This window comes from Macaca thibetana, chromosome 5 (genome assembly GCF_024542745.1).
Source record: "Macaca thibetana thibetana isolate TM-01 chromosome 5, ASM2454274v1, whole genome shotgun sequence".
In the NCBI taxonomy this organism is placed as follows: domain Eukaryota; kingdom Metazoa; phylum Chordata; class Mammalia; order Primates; family Cercopithecidae; genus Macaca; species Macaca thibetana.
In genome coordinates, this window is record NC_065582.1 from 56548561 (window position 1) to 56558649 (window position 10089).

Consider the following 10089-nt stretch of genomic DNA (forward strand, 5'->3'; position numbering starts at 1 on the left):
GTCCCATTTGATTTTACTTTAAGTTTTCACCTTTACAAATGCATTATAGGCCAATCCCATAATGTTTTCATTGCCCTCTCACTTTAGTAATAAGGCAACGGAGTAACTCTTCATAAAATTAACACACGATTGTGGGAAGATAAATTGCAGAAATGAAGTCTGCTGATAATGCACAAGTAATAGAATGGAGAACATTTTTGTTTATGTGTTTTCTCAACATCAGATAGCTAATGGAGACTTATATATATATATTTTAATTTTAATAGTGACATTTTTATGCTGTAGAATATTAGACGTGCAGAGATTACTTTTGGTTTTGTTACTTTTCAGTTAAGATTTATTCAAATGCAGAATTCATGGCAGTATTTGAGATTCTGCCGTCTAACAGGTATGAGACATTAATTCATACTTCATTAATTTAGAATTTTTGAAAATTTGGGTCTAGTATGATTTTTTTTGACAGTGAAAAAGAGGGTATGCTAAAAAATAGTATACATAGTAGTATGTAAAGTATACATATATACTTATGTATATACTAAGGAAAAGTATACATACTTAGAAATCAGCAGGTTTCAAAATTTTAAGAATAGTTGAAAATGTTCAAAGCATTATTTTTCAATAACTATGTCATGGCTACAACTTACTAATTATATCATTTATCTTCATAAGAAATATTTGGTTGTTCTAGAGCTTAACATACTTCACATTATTACAGTTTCTTAAAAATACTTAAAATTTTTTTAATGCAATAAATTTGAATTTTAATCAAACAGTACAGTGAACAAAACAGAGATCTATTGCTCCAGCCTCCCTATCAATATACACAGTCCCCAGGGGCAATACTGTGAATCTTTCAGCTGTTTCTTCTGGTATTTGTGCATGGCACAAGCAGTACTCTAATATTTCTGTTTCTTGATTTTCTGCTTTAGAATGTATGTTTCTATTAATGTCTCAGAGTGAGATTTCTTTTAACTATCTGCCCATACATATAAAAACGTGTTTCCTCTCTCTCCATTATCCCAAAAGAGCTTTATTATATTTTTTGGTTGAAATATTATTTAGTGTTTACATTATTGTGAGCATATAAATTTGCTTTTATCTGAGCTTAGTATTATACTTTGAATACAGTTAGTTTCTTGAGCAACTGTTTTTATTGGAGGTTATATCTTGTTTTATCATATGTTTAATTTGCATATACTTACGACTCCAACACTCCAGAAACACTATAAATCCTGTCAGTACAAACACATCAGGTAATCTCCTGGGTTCTTTTTTTTTTTTTTTTTTTTTTTTTTTTTTCAATTTTTTAACGACAGCTTCTGAAACAGCTGCTCTTTGGGTCAGCTACATAGCTGCTAACCCCAGACTTCCTATCACCATCATCCTAGACATTCCTTTTGCCTTTCTCATGTGTTCAGTCTTTCACTTATCCTCTTTTTGTTATTTCTTAATTTTAGGAAAACATTTCCTCCAGAAACTTACGAGAAAGGAATCATGGGCATTACATTTTTGAGATTCTACAATTATCAGAAACATTATTGAACATGGTATTTGACTGAAGATGGAATTCTAGCTTAGAAATTAGTATTTTTCCAAATGTTGAAGTTGTTTCTTCTAACTTCCAGTGTTTCTCTTGAAAAATGTTATGATGTTCTGATTCTAAATGCAGATCTGTCTAATGTGAACTGTTGTGCTTGTTAATCTTTCCAGAAGATTTTGTTATTATCTCTTTATCTTTGGTATTCCACAATTTCAAAACAGTATATCCTGTGTGCCACTCCCCATAAAAACACAAACAAAAAAAATACATTTCACTGGGTTGAGTACTCAGCAGGCCTTTGTACATTCTGAAAGATAAATATCTTTCAATCTTCAAAAATATTTTGATATCATTTCTTTGATGATTTTATTCTTTTCCTTTATATTTTTTGATTTTTTTTCCTTAAAATTTAAATCAGTGCTCGAATTGTATTACCTTTTATTGTCTATTTTCCATATCTTTGTGATTTTTCTGCTTTCTAAAATGTATTCTTAACTGGACCGTCCAACCCTTCTGTGGATATTTTTATGTCTGTTGTTACATTCAGTAATTTCTAAGAGTTATTTCTTTTACTCTGAGTTTACTTTTTAAATAATCTCATTGTGCTTTTATGGATACATTATCTTCTGTTATGTCTCTGAAATAATTAATATTTTCTTTTGAATTATTATCCTTCTATGTTTCTTCTTTTTCATCCAAGATCTTATTTTCTATTTATTGATTTTGTTCACTTTTCATTTAGAGGATTAGTTTATATGTGGTACTCATTGACCATCCATTCAGTTTTGAATGCTGAACAAAAATGTTGATTTACTGCTCAGAATAAAAGTCGATTGGATGCTTAGTGTGCATGAGTCAACTTGCAAATGGCTGGTATACCTCACATAAAGGAGAGTCACTTAATTGAGTATTTTTAAGTATAAATGTTTAGGATCCATTTATCCTGGTCTGATGTTCATAGAGAAGAATTTTCTAATCTCTTGCAGGTGAGTGTATGAAATTGGCTGGGGAGTTCCATTTTTGATAATGCAGACATTCATATTAAGCCCGTTGTTTTTATTTGTCTCCTGTATTTCCCTCCACTCCTATCAGCTATGTCTGGTGATCCAAAGATAAAACCCTCTTTTGCTTAACATCTCCATAAAGTTCATGTGTGTTGAGGAGAGAGGGGTACTTTAAGGATTGGTAGGAAAGTTAAAAGTATTTTTAGAGAAGTAATCTTTCCTGTCATTCAACAAACCTCATTATTTTCAGTCTCATCCCACAAGCTTTAGTAGTTCTTTACAAGTCACTAGTATTTCCCATTTCTGAGTAATTCAGTGTCTACAAGGAGGGACTTGGCTTGCTTCCTTTGGTTTTTCCCTTGAGGGAGCTTTGGCATTGGCTTTCTTTACTATACTGTATCCGTTACCATTTATCCATCTATTTTTCTTTTACCAAAAAATGTTTAACATCTCTCATCTGCTGTAGTTTCTTCTCCCTTTCTTGTGTTTGTGTGACTGTTTTGCATTCATTCACTTGTCACATGAATGAAATTGAGAAAAAAACATGCTCAAGCAGAACTCACTGCATCTTCAATTCTGTAAAACTATTCTGTAATTCAATAATTTTTAAATTTTATTTTAGTGACTTCACATTAATGACACTTTGCATTAGCTGAGATAGCAAAATGTTCTTGTGAGGAAATGGTTACTTGTTAGCTATGGAATTCAAATCTTGGCTACCCACCACTGGGATAAAGTTGATTTGAAAATGAATATATATATATACTGATTGAATTCTTCAGTCAGTAAAGATATACTCCTACAATATACCAGAGTGTTTAATTGATTTTCTCTAGTACTCAATTCCAAATACAAAAAAACAGTGTTAATGAATGAGACAGCCTATCAGTAGTATTGCAATGTATGGTTAGCTTATTCCTAGAATAATTGCTACTGTTATTGTCCATGAGTTTTAGACATCACTATTGATGATTGCTACTAAAATATTAATAAAATTGACCAATATCATAAAATGTCTTACCCAAATATATAAGACTCAGTGAACATATTGATATGTACTATTAAATTGCTGTAACTGATGAAGATATAAAAAGAATATACTATTGAAAAGGGAGTAAATTCAAGGAGGAAATGAATTAAAAAGTTATTTAATGATAGTATTTTTGACTATTTTCTATTACAAAGGAAAGATCAAACGTTGTTTAATGTTTTTGAATTAGTGGCTAGATACTGGCATTGATAATTGAGATATGAAATACAGGAAAGATAGAAGTTTGGGTGAGAAATGTTGGATTTGGTTTCAGGCAAGTTAAGCTTGAGGTTATTTTAAAATATTAAACAACAGCCTGTAATACAGTACTGCAGCTCATCAGAGATGTCTAGGTCAAATATGTAGAATTGATCAGATTAGCTTAGCTACACAGAACAGAAATATTTCCATATCACAAGTGTTTAAGCAAAATAACAGTTTATTTCACTCTAGTAGAAAAAGGCTATGGAAGGCAACTTAGGCTAATTTGAGCTCAACAAAGTTATCCAGGCTTTTTCCAGATGTCCACTCTGCCATCCCAAGGGCTGGCCCTCGTCCTATTAGGTCCAAAATTTTGCATGTAAATGCTTCATCACAATGGTGTCTCCAATAGCTAAATGGAATAAAGGAAGAGGACATCACCCTTCTGTTTTAAAGACACTTAGTCAACCTCCATCACCATTCTGTTTACATCTCTTTGGCCAGAATTTATCTGTATCTCATGAAACTACAAAGAAATCCTGGGAATAGAGTCTTTTAATCTGTATGGTAACCCAGCAGGCTAAAAACCAGCTTTCTGTATTTAAGTAAAAATAAGAGAATAGAGGAAGGAGTATGTACCTGACAGTTTTGATTTAAGTTACTGGCACATAGATTGCATTTTGAAATGTAGATGTAGATGTATATGAACCAGAAAAAATATGTTAAAAATCTTATTTTAAAATCAGATTTTTGCAGGTTGAGCAATGAATGCAGATGAAGAACTAAAGAGAAGTAGAGACAAATCCTTCAAGGAACTTGAATGAAAAATGAGGGACAGGACAGTATCTCAGAAATTTAGGTTTGTGAGAGAGTAAAAGTGAAATCAGAAGGAGACCAGTCAAAAATGAGGAACATGATGAGCCTGATGACCAAGTCGAATTTTTAAATGATGCTATATAATGATTTTCTACTTAATGAATGTATGTGCACTAATCCTTTACTTTAGGTATTATCATCTTTTTTTATATAAGTGCAAAAATGTAGGCCTGAAAGGTTAAATAACTTAAATTGAGACACAGAGCTGTGAATTTAACCAATGCCCCAATCTCAACTCATAATCTCAATCTGTCCCACTACCTCTTCTTAATTAGGAGGGATCTTAACTCTTAGGCATAATTAATTTACATTTTTTTTAAATTAGGAAGTTAAAAAGCTCAGTGAAGGTGAGATGGTGTTAGTCAGAATGAACAATATAAGTATGCTTTCAGTGGGAAAAAACTTTTTAATGGTGACAAATTTCAAAACAATTTATCTAGGATCAGGTGCTGAAGGTGCACATTCTAATTATGTTTCCAAAGTGGAAGCTGATCGCTATATATTTTTTTCAGTGACAGAATTTTTTTTTTGTATTTAAATACATAACTAACTTTCCTCCAAATAACCCCCAAATAATAAACCAGATTAAATAAAATTCACAGTGAATATGCCCAACCAACATCTGTATGTGCAACTAAACACTGTGTCTATTACTGCGGTGTGAACCTTAAACAATATAAAAGTGTTCTGGGGAGCCGAAGAAGCCCAAGTTTTAACTCTGTGTATTTGGGGAGAGAAGACGCAGGAAGTAAGAGAAAGGGGAAATAAATTTTTCTATTTCTTAATTTTGTCCTTCCAATATATTCATAAAGACTAAAAGAGAAAAGGAAGCTTGGGATTGTAAATAAATAGAGGAATACGGGAGTGTGGGACCCTTGCAATGCTACCTGAAACATATGAAAAGAAATTAATTCCTTTCAGATTGAAAAGTTGGGAGAAGAGATGAAAAGTGACAGAAGAGGATGGGAAAGAGACAAAAGGAGAGGGGACCATCCAAGGGAAAAGAAGGGACCCATGGCAGGGGAGTAAGATGGAGTTCAGTACCAGTGAGTGCCTGTTTCCATCTGTATCCCTGTTATCTTAGGCTCCACTTGAGGGTCTGTCTCCTTTCTTCAAGCCTCTATGCTGTCAGCATCTTCTAGTCCCCTCCACCCTGCCCCCACCCCTACTGTGCCGGTCCCTTCCCCTTTTCTGTTTACTAGGAGTTGGCTCGTTCCATAACCCTCAAGTCATAGTTCTTTTTAGTAAAGAGGGAGACTCAGGCACTTGCTACTGCTCAGAGCCAGGAGGTTGCCGAAACCCTACATAGAGAAGGATTCATACCATTTGATGATTCAGTGAAATCCTGCTATAGTACACTGGTATGCTACCTGCCAGGAGGCCTCCTTCCACAGACTGGCTCACAGGGACTGGCATGGGTTGCTAGAAGGGAGGCTGGACCACATTTTGGTAAGAAGGACCAAGCTTGCATCTGGCCCCCCATCCTGCTTCTCTGGCTGTTGAGCAGGTCCTGGTACTGGGGTTGTGGATCCCATTCAAGCTTCTATAAGCTGCCTGCTCCTAGTTAGGCATTATAGGATATAAACCAATCTTCTAGGATGGTTAAGGTAGCTGTTGACCACACTGGGAGCTGTAGACCACGGAGTGAGAGAGAGAGAGGTCAATATTTCTGGTTGGAATTAGAATACTGTCCAAGGAGATAGTAAAAAAATCTGTATCTGTTGAGGGGGCTGCATGTAATTCTGGGCAGAACTTGCTGAGTGGAACAGTTGGAGATAGGGAGGAGCTGTCCTGTGGGAGGGGCTGTACTGCAATGAAGCTTATCTGCTGAGGATGCTGAAAGATAAGTGGGGACCAGAACAGAGGGGAGGATGGGTCAGCTGTTTCAGTAGAATCTTAGTGGTAAAGCCTTGTTTCTCCGAAGGGGTTGCTGATGTTGTCGGCCAGTGAGATCTTGTGATTATTCATGGGAGGCTGTTGCTGAGGCATGGGTGGGAGGAGAGGAAGTTGCTGCTGCTACTGCTGGGCAGTATAGGGGAGAAGGCCCCGGACAGACAGGGATGAGATTACCTGGTTGCACAATTCCAAGGCACCTAGTGCCATACCTGGCCTGGAGATCCTTCTTGCACTGCCACCTTTACTACTTCCAATGCTGTAGTCAGGTGAAGATAGAGATTCTGCTGAAGTAGCTGGCTTTGGTAGCAAAGGGTCACATGTTTCAAGGCCATGGCTCTGGAGATTTGAATTCACTATTGGTGCTGCTCTGTTGGATGCTTAGGGAAAGCTCAGCCCCTTGAGTGGCAGCTCAGCCCCTTAAACTAATCCGCAGCTGTCATGTAGATATCTGTTCCAGACAATCTCATTCTGTACTGAATTGTTTTCACTTGAGAATCAATCTCTGTTAAAATTCTATATTCTTCTCATCCGTTATATGTGCTGAAAACTCTGTTCAGGCAGCCTTGTGTTACTGGTTTTGTTGATGATGACAGATTTTCAAGTTTGAGCAACATTGTGGTCCATCCCAAAATAGGCAGCTATCCAGTGTAACTGCCTCTAGTGATATGAAGTCATCTGAGGGAACCTCTTAACTGGTTATTGTTTTAATAAATTTCAGAATCTCCTATTTTAATATTAGTAGCATCATTTTGGGGGGTTCTTTTTCAGTGTACTTACAATAAATTCATGGAAATCTGTTCCAGCAAAGTGTGTATAATTTTGGCTCGGGTTTCTGGACACCATCTTCCTTAGGACCTTTTTTGTTGGTTTGTTTTTGTCCTTGTCTTCCTTTTCAGAGACTTTCTTTGAGGACTTTTCTTTCTCCTTATCAGAAGGACAATGAATGTGCAGTTGAATTGCATCCTTGGTCCATCACCAAATGGGGTGGAGCGCTTCTCACATTTTGCTAGGCTATGCACATCTTCAACTTGGAACTGGACTTGGCTGTTGTTCTGATGTGACCATATTTGATGTCCATCTTTGTGTCTCCTGAGTCAAACTGGTATCTTCCCGTCTTTCTCAATTGCTTTCTTGTCTGGAGTCTTAGATGTAATTTTGTCTTTGATTATAGGTTCTTCCATCAGTTTTTTTTTTTTTTCCTGATTCTTTCATTAATTCAGAGGATCTTTTGAGCAGTGTTACTGTTAGACATTGACCAGCAGTGCAAGACTGATATATACCAGTAGTATGTATTTAAATAAATTATCAATAACTAACAAAGATGAGAATGATAAAGACCTGGGTGGTAGAGAAATATTTTTACTTTGTGTAGGTAAGCCCCAGCTGGGACCAGTTGCTTGATGGTCTGAAATAAGACTATAGCATATTAATTTGATTCAGTGTATTATTAGTACAAGGTTAGTTAAAATATTCTAATGCATTCGTCTCCTAATATATGTTCTTACATGAAGAATAATCCACTATTTATGGCTCATTGTGGGGAGAAGGTATAAATGTGTATAATTATTTGGGCCCTTAATATGTGCTAGTGCAATGAAGTCTTTTAATGTTTTTATTTACATTTTTTTCAACATTTTGAGGTTGATAAGATTATTCTCCTTTTACAAATGAGAAAACTGAAATTGAGGTCAAGATTAAAAGGCTTGTAAGTGGTTGAATCAGAGTTGTACTCAAGGTCAACTCCACAATACAAAATCTAAAAAACTCACTATATAATATTGTCTGCTTGGATGCATGTATTTGTTTCCTGGGGCTTCTTTTAAAAATTAGTCACAAACTTGGTGGCTTAAAAAAACCGGAAACTTATTTTCTCACAGTTGTAAAGACCAGAACTCCAAAATCAAGGTGTTAGTTTCCTCCAGAGCCTTCAGGGAAGAATTATTGCTTGCCTCTTCCAACTTCTGGTAGCTTAAGGATTCGCCTGACTTTTGGCAGCATCACTCTAATCTCTACCTTCACCTGCACATGACCTTCTTCCTTGTGTCTGGGTGTGTTACCTTTTCTATCTCTTATAAGGAAACTTGTCATTGGCTTTACGACCCACTGGGACCCCTGGGTGATTTAGGATCACCCAGGGTGATCTTGTCTAGAGATCCTTATCTTAATTACATCTTCAGAAACTCTTCTTCTAAATAAAATAGCATTCTAAAGTTACAGGTGGACATACCTGTTGAGGGCCACTATTCAGCTCATTAAAATGAACATGACCACATTTTTGAAAATGTGTTTTTGAATTGTGAAATATAATAAATATACAGAAAAATATATAATACTAATGTATAATATAATTAAAAATTATGAAGTGATCACCCTTGTAGCTTCTACCCATATCAAGACACAGAACATTCCCAGAAATCTAAAATATACTGTTTCCTTTAAGGATCACCTCATTCCTGTTCAATGGAATTATTATGACTTTATGGGAATTACTTTCTTGCTTTTCTTTAAAATCTTACTACTCATATTGTAAAATAAGACAGTTTTACATGTTTTTCAATTCTATATAGATGAAACATTATTATATGTTATACTTTGTGTTATGCTTCTTTTAATTAATATGATATTTATAAGAACTATGTATATCATTGAGAGTGGCGGTAGCAAATTTATTTTCTTTACAGCCTAGCTATATGTTTTTCATCTGTTACATAAGTTTATCACATTCTATTTTTGACTATCACAAACACAAACTATAAACATTTTTTATTTATTCTGGTGTAACTGCACAGTTTTATATGAGATATATGCTCACTAGATGACAGGTTTACAAAGTAGTTATAGCAATATACCTTTCATTAGCAGCTTATGTGAATTCCCAATGTTTTCACATATTTAATAGCACACAACACTGGCTGAAATTTTAGTTTTCTTATAATTTCATAGATGTGCAGTTATATTCCATGATGGTTTTAATTTCTCTCTCTTTTTTTGAGAAAGGATTTTGCTATGTTGCTCAAGCTGGTCTTGAACTCCCAAGTAGCCAGGATTACAGATGCGTGCTACCTTGCCAGGCTTAGGGTAGTTTTAATTTAAATCTCTCTAATTACCAATAAAATTGGATATATCTTCATAGGTTATTGGATTTATACTTTCATAAACTTTTTGCTGGTTCAACTGTTTTTCCCATTTTTCAATTTGATTGTCTTATTTGTCTTTCTTCTTATGGTATGATTTTGGATAGGAGTCCATTTGTTAGTCACACATACTATAAATGCTTTCTTTCATGTAGTAGTTGTCTTTGCTGTCTTTTTATTGTGTGTTTTCATGAGCAGAAGTTCTTTTTGTAATGTAGTCAATTTTATTCATTTTTTATTTATGGTTAGTGCTTTTGGTACTTAAAAAAATCTTTTTTTACCCTATGTTACCACTGCTTCTAATTTTAATTTTTCTTTTTCTGTGCATCTATCACCAGCTAAACCCTTTGCTGATTGACATATTCTTTTTCCAGAGATGGTAATATATTTAGGTTGTAATCAAATCTT

General features: G+C 34.8%; 1 pseudogene; it reads right to left on the minus strand.

The window, feature by feature from the left end:
* Nucleotides 1–5946: 5946 nt before the first annotated feature.
* LOC126954396 (R3H domain-containing protein 2-like) lies at nucleotides 5947–7799 on the minus strand (annotated as a pseudogene).
* Between the last annotated feature and the right edge of the window lie 2290 nt (nucleotides 7800–10089).